The sequence below is a fragment of the Ixodes scapularis genome, unplaced genomic scaffold (assembly GCF_016920785.2).
Source record: "Ixodes scapularis isolate PalLabHiFi unplaced genomic scaffold, ASM1692078v2 PGA_scaffold4__175_contigs__length_147842914, whole genome shotgun sequence".
Lineage (NCBI taxonomy): Eukaryota > Metazoa > Arthropoda > Arachnida > Ixodida > Ixodidae > Ixodes > Ixodes scapularis.
In genome coordinates this window covers 81,355,398-81,375,796 of record NW_024609879.1, presented here as the reverse complement: position 1 = coordinate 81,375,796, position 20,399 = coordinate 81,355,398, and the positions used below count along the sequence as shown (strand labels likewise).

Genomic DNA, 20,399 nt, shown 5'->3' with positions numbered 1-20,399 from the left:
TACTGACACTTCCAAAATAGTCATCTCGTTGAACGTTTGTCAAAGGCAAGTAGGTACATTTTAAGCAATCAACTCTTTTGCTTTTACTTCACTTTATCAGCTATCTGTCGATGAGCCAACGGACACAAAGCACATACTAGAAGCTTCTGTTCTTGTAATACTGATGACGTCGGCTCACGTCCTAAAACGGGCTGAGCCGTGGTGGAATGAGGACTCCAAAGAGACCAAGAAGAAACAAAATAAAGCATTGGGCATATTTTGTCGATATCCTTGTTGGATTAACCTGGGACTGGGGTAAAGAAGAAACGTGAAAACATGGAAGAGACAAAAAAGACACAGGACGACGGCTCAAACTCATGTAACTGCAGATTTAGGTGCAGACGCTGCTAAAGCCTTTCTGCTTTCTCGTACAGTTGCTGATCACCGCGTACCCATGGGCCACTGTCCTCCCGGAACCGCCCGTGGGACTTACGTTGCAACCAGCCGTCTTTCTACATCCTGACGCTTCGTCATCCGGCAACAACCTTCCATTCCTGGTCTTTCAACTTCCGCTGCTGGAAACAGCGCCTGTTTCCCGTCATTTCAAGTCAACCGCATCGTCACGAACATCGGGTGGCGCTCGGATTACAAATAGCCTGCCAACGCATCTGATCGTCAGTGGGCATGGAAGAGCAGCAATGATGCAGACGCTGCTAAAGACTTTCTGCTCTCTCGTACAGTTGCTGATCACCGCGTACCCATGGGAGACTGTCCTCCCGGAACCGCCCGTGGGACTTACGTTGCAACCAGCCGTCTTTCTACATCCTGATGCTTCGTCATCCGGCAACAACCTTCCGTTCCTGGTCTTTCAACTTCCGCTGCTAGAAACAACGCCTGTTTCCCGTCATTTCAAGTCAACCACATCGTCACGAACATCGGGTGGCGCTCGGATTACAAATAGCCTGCCAATGCATCTGATCGTCCGTGGGCATGGAAGAGCAGCAATGATGCAGACGCTGCTAAAGCCTTTCTGCTTTCTCGTACAGGTTAGTCAACCTTCATCAGTTCATTCTAAACGCACTAGTAATCGGTGATTGATGCTCGTTCCATGCCCACATATTCTGCTTGATTTATTTATGGATAGTATCCATGTCTTGAAGTTGCTTTTCTTGTCGGTGACATTGAACTGAACCCTGGCCCTAAAGAGGATCAGAACAAGAGTATTGGTGAAATATTGGCTGCCATTAAATCTCTTTCTACTACAATGGAATCACGTCACGCCGAAGTTATGTCCTCCCTCAATGAAGTTAAAGCCAGTCAAAAATTACTTGAATACCGTGTGTTCGATATGAACGTAAGATTGGCTGCCGTGGAATCCAAGGTTGACGCACTTGAGGGTCGTCACGATGTTCCCGACGTTCCCCGCCTTGTTGCTGAAGCTGTTAGAGACGAAAATTTCGCACTTCAATGTCGTCTGAACGATTATGAGGACCGTTCTCGCCGGGATAACTTAATTTTATATGGCATCCCCGATAGCCCGACTGAAACGGGGACCCAGTCCGAACAGAAAGTGCGCTCGCTTCTGGTTGAATCATTCTCCTTTCAGCTCCCCGAGGAAGCTATTTCAAGAGCACATCGGTTAGGTAACTTTGCTGTCAACAAGTGTCGCCCGATATTTGTTAAATTTATTTCACTTAAAATTAAAGATAACATTCTATCACAAAGATCTAAACTGAAAGGCACGAGGATTTCGTTGCCAGAAGATCTTTGTAAAGCTACCCTGCTTTCGCGTAAGAAGCTGACAGATTTCGGCAAGACAAGCGGAAAGAAATACAACTCGCATTACAACAAGTTATTTATCGACAATAAGTGTTATGCATACTACGCTCAAACCGATAGTGTGTGCGAGCTTGAACTACCAAACGCACGCTCTGGTACCGACGCAGACAACGTGGGTCAGATTAACGATAATGGCGCTCAACACTCACCTTCTTTGATCCCGTCCCCTCCATCTTCCTAGCTATCAGCAGCCGTTCAGGCGGGATCTATTCGTGACTACACTTTTCTTTTTTCCAATATCAGAAGCATTTTAAACAAACGGGATGCCTTATCGTGCCTGGCCGACACATGCCTTGCCGATGTGATTGTCTTGACGGAGACCTGGTTATCCAGAAAAGTTGACAGCCGTGAACTGTTTTCTTGTCAGAAAGACTATACCGTTTATAGACAAGATCGTTGCGGCGCCTGGGTGGGGGAACGTTAATTGCTGTTGCTGATAATATAGTTTCTTATGTTGTTCCCGTGCCTTCGCCTCAAATTTCTTTGTACGTGCATTCGTTTAAATCACATTGACACGGTATTTTGTGTTTGCTACCGGCCGCCCCAGGCTACGCCGACATTTTGTGATGATTTGTTTGACTGCCTCAATAATGCGGTTATTAGATTCCCTAAGGCCCTCTTATTCCTGCTAGGTGATTTTAATTTTCCTGGCATATCGTGGAAAGACTGCTGCCCCATTGTAACTTCTGGTTCGTCGGAGTGTTCAGCTTTCATTAGCACTTGTTCTATGTTTAACCTCTCCCAACTCGTAAATGCACCTACTCGCGTTACTAGCTCATCAGCAAATATTCTTGACCTCGTATTGACCACTACACCTGAATCTGTCCCATCTCTATCTCTTCTGCCTGGCTTTAAGCGACCACTCTGCTATTCACTTCACTTTACAATCCAGTTCCCCCCGCCTTCCTAGGCAGTATAAACTAATTCGGGACTATGGCACAGCAGATTTTCGAGCAATCAACGCCGAGTTGGCAATGTTTGCTGATGCTTTCTTTCCGCAGTTCTGGGAAGCATCGATTCATGAAAATTGAGATCTATTTCAAACCAAGGTCACTACTCTCGTTGATAAATATATTCCTCTTCGTCGAATATCTTGTTCCCGAAAATCCCCGTGGTTCAACCTATCGTTAAAACGTCTTCAGAACAAAAAAAAAAAAAAAGTGGTCTTTTTCGTCGCTGTAGGGCATCCAAGATAGGCGAACATTGGTCAGCTTTTCTGTCCGTGGCGTCTGAATATAAACAAGCTATTGTCAACGCCAAGCACGCCTTTTTTATTAACACGCTTCCATCTTTGCTATCCCCTAACCCACGCAAGTTCTGGAATGTTGTCAGTATGCGTGAACGTAAAGACATCCCTCTAAAATCCGAAACTGGCCTGTTGATGCCACGTCATCAGAGCTGTGTTCTTTTGAATAATACCTTCACATTGCTCTTCACGAATTCTTCACCTGCTGCATTACCTGTTATTCGAAATTCAGATTTTACACGCACGGAGCCTATTTTCATCGACTCAGATGGTATCTCTAAGCTGATTTGTAACGCGAAAGTTTCATCTTCAGTAGGTATTGATGGCAGCAGTTACAAGTTTTTGAACAGTACTGTGACTCATTCATCTGTCATCTTGTCTCAAATTTTTACGCAGTCTTTGCAGTGTACCAGCCTACCCGGCGACTGGAAGGTTGGCAAGGTGGTTCCGGTGCACAAATCTGGTGATGTTTTTAACCCTAGTAATTACAGACCAATTTCCTTGACATCCACTCCATGCAAGATACTTGAACATGTGATATACTCCAATCTTGTTCTTTTCCTCGAATCAAATTCCTTCTTTGCATCCTGCCAGCATAGTTTTCGTAAACATTACTCCTGTGAAACCTAGCTACTCGTTTTCACTAAGGACTTGTTTTCTGTGTTAGACCGTTCATCTACCGTTGATTGTGTTTTTCTTGACTTCGCTAAAGCATTTGATACAGTTCCTCATCGTCTACTACTTTACAAACTTAGCAAACTTAACTCGATAGCAATATTTTAGGATGGATTGAGTGTTTTTTGCATGATCGCAGCCAGTATGTATCAACTAACAATCATGATTCTCAACTTTATTCTGTGTCATCAGGCGTCCCTCAAGGGTCTGTCTTAGGACCCCTTCTTTTCCTCATCTACATTAATGACCTTCCTGACTCTATTATCTCATCTATAAAACGTTTTGCTGATGATTGTGTTTCATATAGAGAAATTTCTAACTCCTCTGATGAAGCTATCCTTCAAACCAATCTTAACAGCATTTCCGTGTGGTGCGACACTTGGCTAATGAAACTCAATGTTAACCAATGCAAGGTAATGAGAATCACAAGATCAACTAATCAATCCAACCCGCCTTCCTATCTTCTTCATTGTTCCCCTTGTCTTCCGTCTCTACCTATAAATATCTGGGTGTTCAAATTACCTCTAATCTTTCCTGGCAAGCACACATTGAATACATTGCTAATAATGCTAACCGCATGCTCGGTTTCCTTCGTCGTAATTTCTCTCTCGCTCCGGTTTCTTTGAAACTGTTATTATATAATACACTTGTGCGCTCCAAAATCGAGTATGCTTCGTCTGTATGGGATCCACATATCAACTCACTTGTTCTAATCCTTGAATCTATCCAGAATCGCTCTGCCCGTTTTATTTTGTCCTACTATTCCCGTTTAGCTAGCATCTCTCAAATGAAACAAACATTAAATCTCCGCGATCTCTCTGTTCGACGTCGCATCTCCAGACTATGCCTCTTTCATAAAATCTATTTCACCAACGAGAGTCTTTGTCAGTCACTTTTTACAGCCCCCTTTTATGTGTCATCCCGTTCCGATCATCGATTTAAAGTTGGCGTACCCAGTTGTAGGACTAACCTGTACTTCGACTCCTTTGTCCCCAAGACCAGCGTGGACTGGAACCACCTTCCTGCCTCCGTCGTCTCCATCAGCGACCACATTACCTTCAAGTCTGCCGTGTCTCATCACTTGACATCATAACTATTTTTTTGCTCTAATTTTTTTTTCCTTTTCCACCACTCCTCTCTGTAACGCCTAACGGCCTTGAGAGTAAATAAATAAATAAATAAATAAATAAACTCGTGTATTTAGTCCAAATTCCTAAAGAGTCTCAATCTCAAGGTCATCTCCACCAACACAAAAGGACGAAGTCTATACCGTTCAAGCGGCACACTCTATATTACACGATGCAAGAACGTGGACAGTCTTACAGGTCGACGCGATAAGGCAATATCTAACTACCGACGAACTTGAACAAAATGATCTCTTGCCCTTCTATTCTAAACACTTCTGATTCATAGAACGCCCTCTCCACCTACTACAAAAATAACGGCTTTGACACCAACACACATAATGAACACACACACATACACAACAAACTGCGTTTTTTACATCAAAATTCAAACATCTGTCGTCTTCGGGATATCCGTGGTACGGTATGATGGTGACCAGACTAGCCAAAGCCAATTTTGAAAACGATCACTTCAATATATAACCTTTTAAAGTAACTAACATTACGTATTTTACGCACTTTCTAAAACGTACTTGGCCAAATATCTAATGTACGTCAATCCAAAGAATTTGACCCCCCCCCCCCCCCTCCCTCAATAAAAAAAATATGCGACACAAATATTCTGGCATTGTGTTGATCGGAATCGCGCTTGAGGATATTTTGAACGGAGTTTTATATTCCGTAATTTGCTCGTATATTGTACTTGAGAGTGGCTCTGTCTAGGGGTGCTCTTAATCACCTGTGGAAGGAGCGAATCGGCCTAGTATTGGCTGTTGTGGATCCTTACTCCAGAGAAGTAATCCTGACGCGGGTCAGGTGCGCCCTGATGTGTCTACGGATTTGAGTTCAGAGTTCAAGAAAAGGACAGCACTGTACATTTAAAAAAAAAATCTTATTTTTTATATAACCAGTCGTCTTGATTCCCTTGATGTATTTCACTACAGACTGGACGGTTACGCAGAGCATTAAAGTTGAACGTTATTTTATATCTTGGCAATATCTTGTTCATTCTTACCCAATAGTCAGCACAATACCTGCAAAAAATATAGAAATTAAGCACTTCACTAACATAAACAAAACGAGCTTCAATTTCAAATAAGAGCATTTTATCATGTTTTCTCTATGGCAGAGCAAAACTACCCAGAACAGGAACGCAATAGAATAAAACGCTTGACGCCTTCAAAAGTAACATATTATTGTAGTTTAAAAATAGAGATTGCTGGTGATATTAAGTCCAGCTTGCTAGAAATGGAGTTGCCATCGAAACATGTATTTTAGTTTTCCTGTGACCTTACCCGGCCGTTTCAGCGCTGCTTATGAAGCAAATGAACCTCTAGAAATTTGCTTCGCTCCGTTCATCAAATATATGTCAGTTCTTTGTTTCCGGATTAAAAACACACAACAGAGATTGCGATTTTCACGCTGATAGTCCAAATACCGGCTAAAAACAACAACACTTGCTGTAAAAAAATAAATTACATACCGTGCTAGATGCTCAAATTTCAATTAATTAATAACGATTGTAGCCTTCCGGAAAAGGTGTGAATTGCGCACTCACACACAGGATGTTGCCATAAAAATATTTCTGCAAAAGCAAGGCGCATGCTTCTTGAAGGATTGACAGTATATACATATATTTTTTTGTCATCCAACAGTATTCCTAGTTAAATTCGTTATTCGACAAACTGCTACTATTAAAATCGAAAGCTTTCGGCTCGCACTGTCTCTCAGCAATTAATAATAATAGGAGTCAGTCGCAGTAAGTTCCTCTTTAAGGCAGTGGTCGAAGACATCCTATTTGCTCTAATTGAGTTGTCGGTGCTTCAGAAACCGTGTTATTGAAAGGGGAAACATGTAATTATGTGTGCCTCCGTCGAGCTTTCTAAGGTGTAACCAGCGAGGCTCTGTACAGAAAATTGTGTAAGTCCTCTTGTCATGTGAGCGCCCCAAAATTTAATACTTGTAAACCTTTGATTTTCTAAAAAAAAGGAAAAGGAAACTGCCACTGTATTCTGTGACTTTGTAAAGACGTCGTCAAGTCGCTCCAGGGAGGTCGAAACCAAGCGGGGCGCTGCCGCGTGGCTCACTGGCGTGAAGTGGGTTGCTCGTTCCGTTGAAGCCGACTCCTCAGGAAATGTGGGCCCCCGGCCATCAGCTCCGACATAGATGGACACCATATCTCCGAGCGCTTTGTCTTTGTTTTTTATGCGGTGTTGCGCCCTCTCCAGTTGCCTGCCTTCCCCCTGCCCCTCCCTGCTTACCTGGCACAGCCATTCAGTTCCCCAAAATTGATAAATTATAGGGACTTTACTCAGGGAACGATAGTGTCGACAAAACAATTGAAAGAGTGGCTACTAAATACTGCATTTCATGAATATGAGGACCTAGAAAATAAAGTTCGCTGCAATATATATTTTTTTTTACATTGCTATTGTCTCGCACACTAAAATAATTTAAAATTGCCTTTGAGTCGTAACTACAAGTAGAGTCGAAGGGATCACTGGCAGTCTGAAGCAATCTCATAAATCGGTTTCTAAACGTACTGAGCAGAGATTTTTCACAGATATGGCGGAAGAATGTGCATTAAACCTATAAATATTTAAACTTACCAAAGTAAAACGTTTGAATTAAAAACAAAAATCTTGAAGTCCCTGCCTATGACATCTGTGTGCTAACCAATCGCGTCTGATTGGCGCAACAGCCGATATATGTCGGAATTTGGTGGTCGGAAGCGAAGGCACAGCGAGTACCGCATTTTTAAGCGTGAGCTTTGATGATGACATTGCCATTTTCGGTGTTTGGTTTTGAAGGTTTCCTTTCTCAGTGAGACGTGTCCCACCCAGAGTAGAAGTGTAGTGGATCGGTGAGGTTGCAGCCAAAGCTCCGCCCAAAAATCTATGTAGGCCACTTTCGTCCTCTGGCACTGGCCTTCAGAAAAAATAACCTTCACTCGATTGTTAGGAACTACGCGCACCACAAAGAGGATTTAAATCCCTAAACGTTACGGATAAAAATAGCAGACAAGAGAAGAGAAGCGATAATAACCGTAGAGTAGAAAAGAGACGGCGACAAGTAGCCGAAATAGTCGCCAAAAATAAAACAAGATAACATATTAGTTTAGTTGTTCGTGCTTAATCTTATTTTTATGTTGTATTGAAAAAATAAAATAATCATGCCCTGACGATTGGAGAAGCGCATAGATTCTGCCTCAGACATCGTCGACTGCCATTGTCGAAGTCGTGGCCGTCCCACAGGTAAAAAAACACACCTCAGACTTTGTTTGAAGACTGCATTTTGAATGATGCATTAGCAGTGCTACTACAGGCCAAATGTACTCCACCGAAGCATCCCGTCGCCAATATCCCCGGAATTTCAAAAGGGTCAGATGCCCCGCCCCCTCCTTCCTCCCCCCGCACCGTCCTCCGGTGTCCCATGTTCCGTATTTTCGCCTCAAGCATACCTTTTGGGGTCTTAGAAGCCGCCATCTGCCAGATGTTCCGCCAATCAGACGCCTTTCTTTAGTTGACGGCAGCCATGGATAGGGAGTGCTAGTTTTTCGTATCTATCCTTTTACTCAGGTAAGTTTGCTCAGTGATCTTTTTATACCCTAATGTACCTTCTTCGGTAACCTCTGCAAAACATTCGCATACTCAAGTTAGAAACTGAACTCGGAGCCTTTTTTCCAAACATACCTCAATTATTCTGACTCACCCTGTACAATGAGTACGGTTTAAATAAAATTAGGATATTTTAGTGACATATTTAAGCAATCCTCATAGTCTTTGCCCCTTAATAAATTTCTGAAAAGACAATTAACTGCAATCCAGCCGGTGTTATAGCGGTCATCGCCTCATTTTTTTTTAAGAAAAGCAAGTTTGAATTAACATTGCACACCCTTTATGTCAAGTTGTCTAGAATACTGTTTTATATCATGTTTTCCTCATTTTTCAGTGCAACAAAGGCAAACACCATTGTCAACCGCCCTGTCCAAACAGCATAGGTGGCCCTTGGACGTCATATGTGTACAAAGCATAACGTATACCCATATCGGGAACAAATAAAATGTGGTCGAATGACTGCAGTGCCTTGTCTATGAAATTGGTTGTCTGTTACCTTAGCTCCGCACACATATCGTAAATATGTGCGGTTAAAATCCTTATTTTGAAAGAAAAACCTGCTACCTTCGTCAACCTAAACGCTTCAGGAACACGCCCAGTTAGATATCTCCCTCTGTGAAAATGTCTTTTTTGTTTTATTGTTTTCGTGTCTGGAGTGGCAGGCCACCATCCCCCAATCAGAACCTCATTGGCTGAATCCGATCAATCCACGGTCATCTGTTTAAACTGCAATATTTGAGTGGTCTCCAGGACTCCTTCAGGAACCATTCCTCGCGCGGCAGCAACATTTTTGGCTTGTGTTTGGCTGGACTTCGGAATAAAGCGGTGGATTGTGCCCCTAGAAGAAAGCATGTCCCGGAAGTAGTGCAATATCCTCGTTCACCATCTGGCGGGTGAAAGAGCTATTTCGGCGAACAGAGAGTGTTGTTTCACCGGTGGCAGGTCACAGCGAATTTTGGAGGAACAACTGCAACGTAGAAAACCAGAACACACCGTTGCTGCTCGGCTTCCAAATGAATGGCCAAGTTCCGCCGGCTTCGTGAACGAGCTATCATGCGCACGATTTGGGAGCGCGGCCCTGTACGTTTCAAGTTCATCATTGTAGCAACAAGTCGGCGCAAGATCCTAAGGTAATCTGGTATACTTAGTAAGCGAAGATGCGTTTGGATTCACCGAAACGGGAGCACGCACCACGTCGTCAAAGTGGCTTACATCTTTGCTTCTCTGCTTTCAGGTTGATTTGTCGTTTTCACTTGATAGGGTCAAACCATTGTACACCATACCGTCACCCAAGGCAAAGGAGTTTGCGGTTCCATTAAGCCAGTCTAAGCAACGAGCGTCTGCCCATGTTCGTCGAAATGTGCGCATGTTTTGTTTTGTCGCCCTTTACTTTGTGATTCAGCTATTGCTAGTTGGGTACGTGGAGACTAATCCTGAGCTTCCAAGAAGTCGAAGTCAAAAGAGGCTGGTTCAATTGATTCCGGTGGTGAGCCAGGGTGATTGCTCTCCAAACATTGAAAATATGTTTCGCAGTCGTCAGAATGGACAAGGGCAAATTCATGATAAACTGGCCACCATCGAACAAAGTCAAGAGACACTGGAAGGTTCGGTTGCACTTTTATGGCGCGTTCACACTGGAAGCGGATACGCAAACGCGAAGCGTATCCGCGCATTCTGAACTGCAAAGTGGCTGAAGTGGCTAGGATCGAGCGGTTGGAGCGCGTTTTTGCCAACCGTTTCAAGACCGATTTCTCGCAACCGCTTTCAGGAACCGCAAAGCGGCAACCAAGCACAACGCGACGTTGACGTGATGTCAGTGGCTTTCGAAACAAGATGGCACCTGTCGCTGGTGAGGCGTCGAAGGCGCTGTAGTCCTAGCGCTGCAGTCTTAGCTTTCGACAAATCAACGGAGAAACGTGATGTTCACGTCAGTCACTTGAATCCGCTGCGAAAAGAATTGACTCGTAATTTTAACGGGTTTCGCACCGGTGATTTGGTTCGGGTAAGAGTTTTTTTTATCATTCTGGGTGCTACAGCTCAAGCTCGCTGCCTTGTTAGTCTCTGCCCGTAGAACGTCGAAACCCACCCGTGATGGACCGAAATGTCAGCTTTTCTGCCCACTAAGATAGTCGCGCGAACTATTGAAAGCTTTCGACACCGTGCATGACCACCACGAAGGCCGATAGAGACGTCGTCAGCTTGATTGCGTAGCCAACGCACTACCGCGGAGAAGGCAGGGACCTGCGCTAGCTCGGCCTGTAACGTTTACTAATAAAATAAATTAAGGAAACCTACTCAAGGAATAAAGTACGTACCAGACGATGCAGGGGTAATCCATACGTCGTTTATTTGAGCGTATTATAAAACAAACAGTAGACTCGATCGACGAGCGAGTGACGAGGGGAGTCCGCCACCAACGAAGCCACGACCGGCCGAAACACATTCCTCCGCACCACGGTCCACTCCACCGCTCGCAACTTCGAAAATAATAAGAGCGAACAACGAGGGGGGAAAACTGGCCCTCTCTCCCGAAAACAAGGTCAGCTATTCATGCGGGAAGGGTTCACTTTGAAGAAAAGGTCGGGGGCATCCTGTTCTTAGTCAGCAAGGCGCGCCTAGCTGGGCTTTGCCTGTGGGCGAGGTCGAGGGAATCATAGGCGGGTTTGGCGGGTCCACCCATGCTTTTTTTTTGGTTGCCTGAACTCTTGATACGCACGGACATCCCGGAGACAAATCTTCGGAGTGCCAAAATAACAAAAGTTTGGCTTTGGATCGTGAATTGAAGTGGATTTTGGATTGTAAAGCAGGGTTGCCAAACGCAAGTCTCTAAAGATCACGCGTGATCGCCGAGAAACCGCCAACCGCCCCTGGGTGTGTCTGAACGAGGTCGCTCGCGAACCGCATCCGCCAACGCTTCGCGAACGCGGATCCGCTTCCAGTGTGAATGCTCCATTTGAGGGTAGACTGGGCGGAGTAGAGGGCGGTATGAAATATTTTTGAAGATATAGCACAAAAAGGTGGTCACTTGCAACTGTGAATGTGAGTGCCTCTATCAAGACAACAAGACTTGGCTCAAAAAGTGAGACGAATTCGGAAATAGATCGAGAAGAAGCAACCCTTGATATTTGGCCCTGGATGACCGGGAATCCGAAAAGTGGGATGAGTCCAAGCAACTGGTTTTCGATTTTTACAGGAAGCAACGAAACGTTGAGGTCCAAACCATTTGGAGAACCCCTAGAATAGGTTGCTACCAACCTGGGAAACAAAGACCAGCAATCGCTTCCTTCGCATTTGACAACGACAAAGAAAGTGAACTCTCAAAGGCTAGGAGACTTAAAGGATCAATGAAGTATTTGCCAGAATTGCTGAGCACTCGTGAGGAAAAAAGATAAGACACCTGTCGACGTATGCAAAAAACAAAGTGGAAAATAGTGAAAATAAAGTAAACGCGCTGCACTCTAAGAAAAAAAGGAGGAGAAAAATAGCAACAGCGACTGTTCCTCCTCGTTGCGGACAAGTTGCCCAGAGCAAGGAGGAAAGGCAGTTCAGGTGAAAGGAGGAGGCAGACTTCCTCCTTCTTCAGTTGGCGCAGTGGTAAAACATCGCGCTACTGACCAAGTGGTCAAAGATTCGATACCCAGAGGTGCGCCTTTTTTTAAAGTTTTTTTTTATTTTTATTTACCAAAACACACATAAACAAACCCAGACCGATGAAAGGAAAATTAAAGTCATTATTCACCGAGACGTTTTCCTCCTTCTCCAGGCAGACCGGAGAAAGCTTTCGCCCTCCCTACTCATCTTCTTTCGGTTTCGTTTTTCGACCACATCGCGCACGTTGTTTAATAAATGAATGTTGAGTTGATTGAGCTTCAGCGGCAGCGAAGGCCGCCTGTAATTCCGTCTTCTAGTCCAAACGTGCAGAACAATTCGGTTGCATTGACGTTTTTACCAATAATTTTATCAAACGAGCTAACGAAGCCGCTAGAAACAGCCAAGTTCCGGAGCAGCGCCAGCAGCGCTACATACACTGGGTAAGACGGCCGTCTCCGATTTGCGGGACACACGCGGAACTACAGCAGCGAAACCGCGAAACCACGAGGAACGGTGTCGACGTTTTCGACGTTATGGAAATCGCGGGAACTGCGTCCAAGGCAGGCAGGTTTTCCTGCCGGCTGCCTGGGTGCCTTCCTTGCTGAGTTCGGTTCCGTTGTCCCGTGCTGAGTGCCAACCGGCGTTCAACCTGATTCTGTATTTCTGCGTGTCAGCAACACCGTCAACGTGGTTCTGTATTTCTGCGTGTCAGCGATCGTGATGGCAGTGCTGTGGGTTGTGAACAGAAGACTGGAATTATCGCCGTTGTGACCGTGTGTTCGCGTACCAGTGGTGTAACAACAAGATGAGATGACGTAAACTGTCGGGCATTTATGCCGCTGGTCGGGCCGTGATCGGAGGGGGCGGGGTGTCGCAGGATGGCATTCCGCTTTACATTAAAGAGTTTAAAACCTCTTGAGGAATTAGGTGCAGTCGATCGACGTGTGGATAGTCATATTGGAACGCTTGTCTGAACGGTAAGCTCCTATCGCATAGTGGCCAATGTGACTGTCGGTCCCCGAGAGCGATTGCGCTCTGGGGAAAAGACTGAACAGTACGAAAGTATGACGGAAAGTGCGCATATTTACAATGGAAGTTTAGCATAAAAAAAAAACAGGTAAAATCGAAAAAAAAAAAAAACCGCGCTGGGATGAGCGCTAGACGTTTTCGGGCTCGCAACGGCGTAGCTCCGTACACTTAACAGTTGCCGCAAGTCGCGGCTTTGACTGCATTCAAGTTGATCGAAAAGCGATTTCTCTGCCCGTGAAGCATCACTTCCAGCTGAGTGAATATCCGCTCTGCAAAGATTAATTCAAGACGGCAATTGCAGCCCTGCGCGAACAGCACAAATAGAAAAACAAACACTACAATATAAATACTGGCTACGAAGGGCCGTGCGGGAAAACAAACTCATGGCTTGGAACCACATTGGAGCGGCTCGATTTATTGGCTCTCAAATAATTACGGCATGATCGAGCGTTTTCTTTTTAATAAGAGATTCATCCCCTGAGCCATTAAAAATAGTCTCATATGTATGACATTGCTGGAAAAAAATGAACATGTTCCGAATATTTTTTATTGCTTAGGGAGTCACCGAAAAATTCCGTACGTTCAAAACGACCAGCATAAAAGACGGAACCGCAGGGCTCGGTAGTAGTGATCGGGTTAGTGTGCTGTTGTATCTGTTGTATTGATGTTTGTATGTGCGATGCCTGTGTATGCGCTCAATATATGTTCATCTGATGCTTGTAGTGTGCGTAACGTGTCTACATGTGTTAGAGATTTCCGACAAAAAAGTAACGCAATTGTGGCGTAAAAAAATAAAAATATTTTTTTGTAAAACATGAATTGGGCGGTACCTAGTGCCACCTGGCCTAGCTACTTGCGATTACTCTGCTTGACCCTGCCATCTGGTGGCAAGCGATTTAACATCCTTTTACGCTACGCGGCTACGCCATAATTTCGTGTTACCGTGCTGAGGTAATCCAAGAGGTTGCTTCGGATTTGCTTTTTTTTTTTTTTGAGAGTGGCTTTTGGTTTTGCGGGCGAATGATTTTCAATCCTCCGTGATGTGCGGTTGACACAACGGTTGACGAAGGAATTGTGGCTCGAGGAATAGCAAAGGTAAGACATAAAGTGCGCGAACTGGGTGCCGGTTGTCTCCGTTGAACATCGCAGTGTTGACGATGAGAAGACTGAGTGACTGCATGCTTTCGAAACGTAAGTTTCTTTACCTGCAGGGGTAAAGAAACTTCGGAAATAAATACAGTTCGCGGAAAGCTCGTGTTACCTTTTTATTTGCTGCTCCTCTCGCTTCGTACAATAGACTTAGTGTTCTCGTTAAGCCTTATCGAGCTCGATTTGCTCGATTCGTGGCAGCCATAATGAGATGCAGTCGACGGAGGAACTTTTGCTCCCCTGCTTAAAGGACGAAAGTTTCTCCCTTTCTGAAGGAACATATGTGTCAAGAGCGTTCCTTCCTTTAGGGAGGACTATACTGACCCTTTTTTCTAAGAGTATGGTTCACAAGCTCATCATTAATGGAAAGCCGTTTGTTTGAGAACCAATAATCGGTGAAGTGGAAGCATGACATAATAAATTACTGGTTAAAACATCCGTCCATAAAATATGGCGCAAGATCACCATGAGCTTGATTGGAATAGCCTTGTTCTTTTGATACTAAATTGCAGAAGTATAAAATAATAAAATAGATGAGTTTGGCATCTACCTAACTCCGGGCTCTGTCCCTCAATCAGTAACGAGGAGGTGTTTCCTCCCAACTACACTCTTTGAAGAAAGGGCCGGATATCTCGTGTGGTGGTCAGGGTTATAAAGTACCTAGGTACAAGTAACTGGAAATCGGTATCTAGGTACTTCTGTTGTACCTGAGGTACAAACCTAGGTACTTCAAATTCTTGGTATCTGTATTTGTATCTTAGGTACATTTTCCAGTAACTTGTAACTAAGTGAAGCTACTTTTTACAGGTACTTTTCTGTTCACTTCGTCAAAATGGTAGAAACTATAAATTTTGAAGTATCAATCCACTACCATGTACCGTGATTAACACTGAGTTGGGTACGGCATTGGAGGCACTGACTTGATCGAAGGACGTTTTAGCGAACGAAGCCCCGCCTATGATGTTTCCTCGAACGACACACTTTAGTGAATGTAGGTGTTCATTTGAGCGAACGGTGAATTAGCGATGCCGTTCTAGCGACACCAATTTATATATACGCTTGGGAACTCCGTTTTGGAAAAATAGCGACCTGCTTCCTTCATGTCAAACCAAAATCGACTTCATTGCGTGCTTGAAGCTCCTCTGACTACCATACAAGGGAGGAATAACTTGAACGATGTGCGCACTTTCTGTTGCCCGTATCTTGTCCTGGTGGTGGCACTGTTCTGCCATAAATACAATATAAAATATAATTACAAATAAATTATAATTACAATCGTAAAGCAATTTAACATTGCATATATAATACAGTTTCCACTCAGTAAATCGGACTTAAATTTTGCAGTTATCAAAATTAAGAAAGTTCGGAAAGAAGAAAAAAAGAACACATTTTTCTACTGACTAACGAAAGAAAAAATAAAACGAGAAACCTTGAAGCCTTTCGCTCGTCGTCGCGAAGGTTAGGTGCTTATGAACTCGGCTCATGCGTCTCTTCATGCGGCCGACGTCTTCTGGGCCCGTCGGCGTCAGCACCGGCTCTGAGAGAAAGAACGTCAACAAGCGAGTTTCGGCGGTTACGGTGTGACATGGTAAACAGTGGAAGCTGTGGCCTCGGTGTACCAATGGGAGCGTGGGGACAAGACACGTGAGGACTCAACACCGATGTGGACATAGCATTGACACCAAAAAAGCATATTTATCGAACTCGTTTTTTAGTTTATCCTTAGTATAAAAAGCTCTACTTCCAATATATTTTTACAAATTTGGGGAAGATAAATAAAGACGGTATATTTAAAGGGCAACTCCGCTCAATTCCGAAAAATTCAGGCTTACATGCGATTCCATTTCACGAAGCACTACTAAACAGCTCTACGTCTTCGGATTCGCGAAATATTGAATATTATTTGTGTAATCCTAATTTAAACATCAGCTGATACCGAAATTGAAACTTCGGTTGCGTGAGGCAACATTGGTCTTGTGTCGTCAGAGTCATGGCCGCGCCATGTCAAACCACGTGGTCTTCTGACGTTCAGGGGGGGGGGGGGGGGGGGGCGAGGGACAGTACACGCGACGCGGGCAGGTCTCTTCGCATGGCGTGGACCGTGATGGCCCGGGGTTGTTGCCGGGAGAGAGGGGGAAGGGGAGAAGGCGAAAGAGGAGAAAGGGAGCGGAGAAACAGACCGAAAAGCGCGCAGGGCAGCGCAAACTAGCGCATCCGCGTTACGGTGATCACGTGGACGCCGTTCAGCCAACACCGGGAGGAGAAATTCATGACGTCATCGTTCAATTTCGCTCTTAGAAGTAAAAACAAACAAAACGTGAGAATGACGTAGTCATGCCTCTGACGTAGTGGCTCAACGCTGGCCGCTCTAACACCGTCGTATTGACTGCGCTGACGATTGCGCCTCAAGTCGCACGCTAGAGTTGGCAGATTTCGGAGACTTGGCTCACTTGAAGGTTTGCGAACCAGTTTATTAAATATATAAACGGAATTAGATCGCAATATTTGACATGATGTCTTCCTATATGATACTAAAGAGGGCTACATAGTTTTCTAGATATCAAAAATAAAGCGGAAATTCCCTTTAAAGTAACTGTACATGTACCTAGGTACATCTTTAAGTACCTAGGTGCGTACCTAAGTACCTTTTCGTAGGAGTAACTGTAACTGTATCTTAGGTACATATTTTAAGTAACTTTTACAACCCTGGTGGCGGTGTCTTCTTGCTGGTAGACAACTCACTTCATAGCTGAGCCGTGACAGAGGTGATGGAAAAAACTATGGATGTATGGTGCAGAGCTGACGAAGTCTACTAATGTAACACTTGACGTGTTAAACCTTTCCCCTTTTGATGTTAGCGGGTCAATAGCTGCCCTTGGCGACAGAGTCTTGAGTTTTTGAGATTACGTAGTCATCATTGGAGGTGATTTTAACCCCCGTGGTTTAAAGTTGGTCGCTACCTCGTGCAATGCCCTTGATGAGCCTGCTGTGAATCGTTTTTTTTATATTATTCAAACTTTCAGTTTTCCGCAATGTGTTAGCCCCAAGACGTGGGGATAACATACACGATTTGGTGCTATGCAACTGCTCTGATGCCGTTGACAGCGTTTTTGTAGTGCCAGAAATGAGTGATCCCAATGTTTTTATTGCTGAGATTCTTTGCTGTTTTCGTCAAAATTACGTTGATGACCCTGCACGAAAAGTGTTTTTGTATGACAAATGTGACTACGAAAGCATTACTTCTCTGAAAAGATTCTGCGCTACATTCTCTGTTCGCATTCACAAGGCAGACAACGACACATTGTTGTTAATTTCAAAAGACAGACTGTTCAGTGCCGTAAACCTGTACCTTCGGTCGAGGACGAACCAATGCAAACAGATATGTATGAAACACTGCGTAAATATTGACGTGTTGAAGCTCATCGAGAACAAAATGCGCACTTATGCCAAATGCAAAAAAATGTAGCGACAAAAATTAAAAAAAAGAAAATATTAGAGAGCGCAGATGCTTCAAACAAAGATTTGCTACACTCGGCTAAATATGCTATTTTCATAAATTGTGACGCAAACGACGACCAATAAAAAGGAGTTCTGGCCGTTTGTCAAAAGATGTGGCGTAGATAAATCTAGCACACGCGAACCACCAACAGTAACTTACAACAATGTAACTTACATATATACAAACAAAACAGCAATGTTTGACTCTTTTTTCAAATCAGTATTTGCGCCAAAAGAAACAGTAACGGTTGCAGTTAGGAATTTCTATTGACAGCGAGACTCGGCATTCTGAAATGAGTGTTTCTGGAAAACAAAAGCTTTTGACCAAACTGGATGAGTCATCTGCCATTAGAAGTGACGGTATTCGCCCAGGGTGTTAAAGCCGTAGTCAGGCATGATAGCTGCTTATCTCTGCGATATGTTTTAACATTCACTCTAAACTAGCCCTCTGCCTATGGTCTGGGAAAAGGCCAGCGTAGTTCCCATTCATAAAACTGGTTCAAAGCACTCTGCCGAGAATTACGCACCTATATCGCGAACCAGTATCTGCATTAAAATATTTGAACATATCTTAGAGATATTATGGATTTTCTGAAGAATCGTAACTTGTTATCCGACGCCCAGCGCAGTTTTAGGCAAGGATATAATTCTGGAACCCACTTGAATTTTTTCAAGATGTGGCTAGAGCCGTAGAAATTTTGCGGGATATTTTCCTTCTAAGAAACTTTGTACAAATAATTGAGTTTGTGAACAGCGAAGACTTGATGGAGAAAGACGGATTTCCGATAGATGTGGAGGATTTATTTTATTCTGTGCCACATGACCAATATCTGGTGGCAATCAAACATGCATCGAAGAGAACGGGGAGGTGCCATTCTGCAGTTTCACTGGAATAACAGTTGAAGGCTTTTTAGAGTTGCTAACTCGCTATCTCCAGAACACTTGGGTTTCTTTTGAAGGGAAGTTGTTTGTGCAAAAGAGAGGCGTATGCATTGAGTCTAGGGTGCCGCCGGTGCTCTGTGTTATTTTTCTTGCTAGAAGTAATAAGGCAATAGAAAGGTTGTTGGTAAAAAATTACAGGCTCAAGCTTTCAGCTACATTGAAGATTTTCTTGTTTTAAACAGAAATACTCTAGAGGTTAAAGAAGATAATATGGTTTCTGAAGTGCTTGTGGTTTTTAGGAGTTGTGCGGAAGGCTTAAAGGGGCCCTGCAACAACTTTTTGACTGGTTTTTAATTTGCACCGAACCTGAGCGCACTGAACGTAGTAATTTAAAAAAACTTTTTTTTTCTGAAATTTTGCTTTATTTTAAAAGTTATAGGCAAATTAGAATGACAAAAACAAGCAACAAATAATCTCCCATATGACGTCGTAGGTCCTGGCTTGAGGGGCCGTGAACTAGAGGAGGAGTAGTGAGCTCATCCAGCGCTCACGGCTGCCGCACTCCGTGTCGACGGCTCGAGTGGGCGCCACTAAAGCACGTGCTGGATAGGCTGTATGAAGCGGGCGGCCAGGGCGGCTCGCATAGCCTTTGCTGCGCGATTAAAGACTAATTCGGCTTAACACTTCATTGGCCACAAACGACAGCAAACACGGGGTAAAGATCAGTTCAAAACGGGAGCCACTTCGCGCTGCCATACCACCAAATGGCCAAATCGCCAGCCAAGCCCGCGCCGAAAGCCTTCGGAACGCTCGGAACCGGTCGGATCCTCGAGCCGGTATACGACCGCAGCGCCACCGCGTACATCCGGGACCTTTCTACGCTTGCGGTTCGTCGGAGCCTCATCCCACTAGCCCTTTCTAGTATGCGCCGTTTTTTCCGCCGCTTGGTGGCGGGTTTGTCGACGTGTCTTTTCTTGTTTCCGTACTTTATAAACTGCATTCGTTTCTTTTCTGATCTAAAATACTGAACAAAAACTACTTTCATACATAATTGAAACGGTTCGCGACACTTATATTTGTATCTCGACTAAAAAAAAAGCTTTTAGCGGCTCTGACCAGTAGCAAGCCCAGGACCAAAGACGTCACATATTGCGCGGTTTCGGCAACGTGGGTCGCCTTCGTCGGTGGAGGAGGTTTCCGCGTCGTCCGGTTAAAATATGACTCACTGATATTTAATTACTCTCTCCGTGCCCGCTGGCTTGCCCGAACCCCGAAAGACGTGAAAACCGCAAACAAAGGTAGATGCTTAAATATGATTGCAGGGCCCCTTTAAGGTTTACGCGTGAAACCGCGAGCGCCGGGCGCCTGCAAGTTTTGGTCTTGGTATCTTCTTTGAGCGTGACCATGTGTGTTGGGCGTATGAGCCCCGATCAAAGAAAAAGCTGCTCCCGTATTACTCGGCCCATTTGAAGCTCGTAAAGAGGGCAATTGCCTCCGGTTGCTTGGCTGCATTCTTGAAAATATCTTGCCCTCAGAAGATGTGTTTTAGTTTTCAGTTGCCGTTAGATAGATTGCAGTATGGGGGGTTCCCTTGCCTGGCCTTATATGATGTTGCTGAATGGTTGGTTAAGAAGCTGATGAGGCTCGCCAGGGTAAATTAGGGTAAGAGAGCGATGCCTGAAGTTAGGCCTGATGTCCTTCCTGATGTAAAGTTCTGTACACCTCCCACAACTTCAAAAAGGCGGCAAATAAGTTTCGCATTTTTGTAGC

The 20,399-nt window shown here is 44.4% G+C and overlaps 1 pseudogene; it reads left to right on the top strand.

Moving 5' to 3' along the window:
- Positions 1 to 983: 983 nt before the first annotated feature.
- Positions 984 to 2,714, top strand: LOC121046093 (annotated as a pseudogene).
- The last annotated feature ends 17,685 nt before the right edge of the window (positions 2,715 to 20,399 follow it).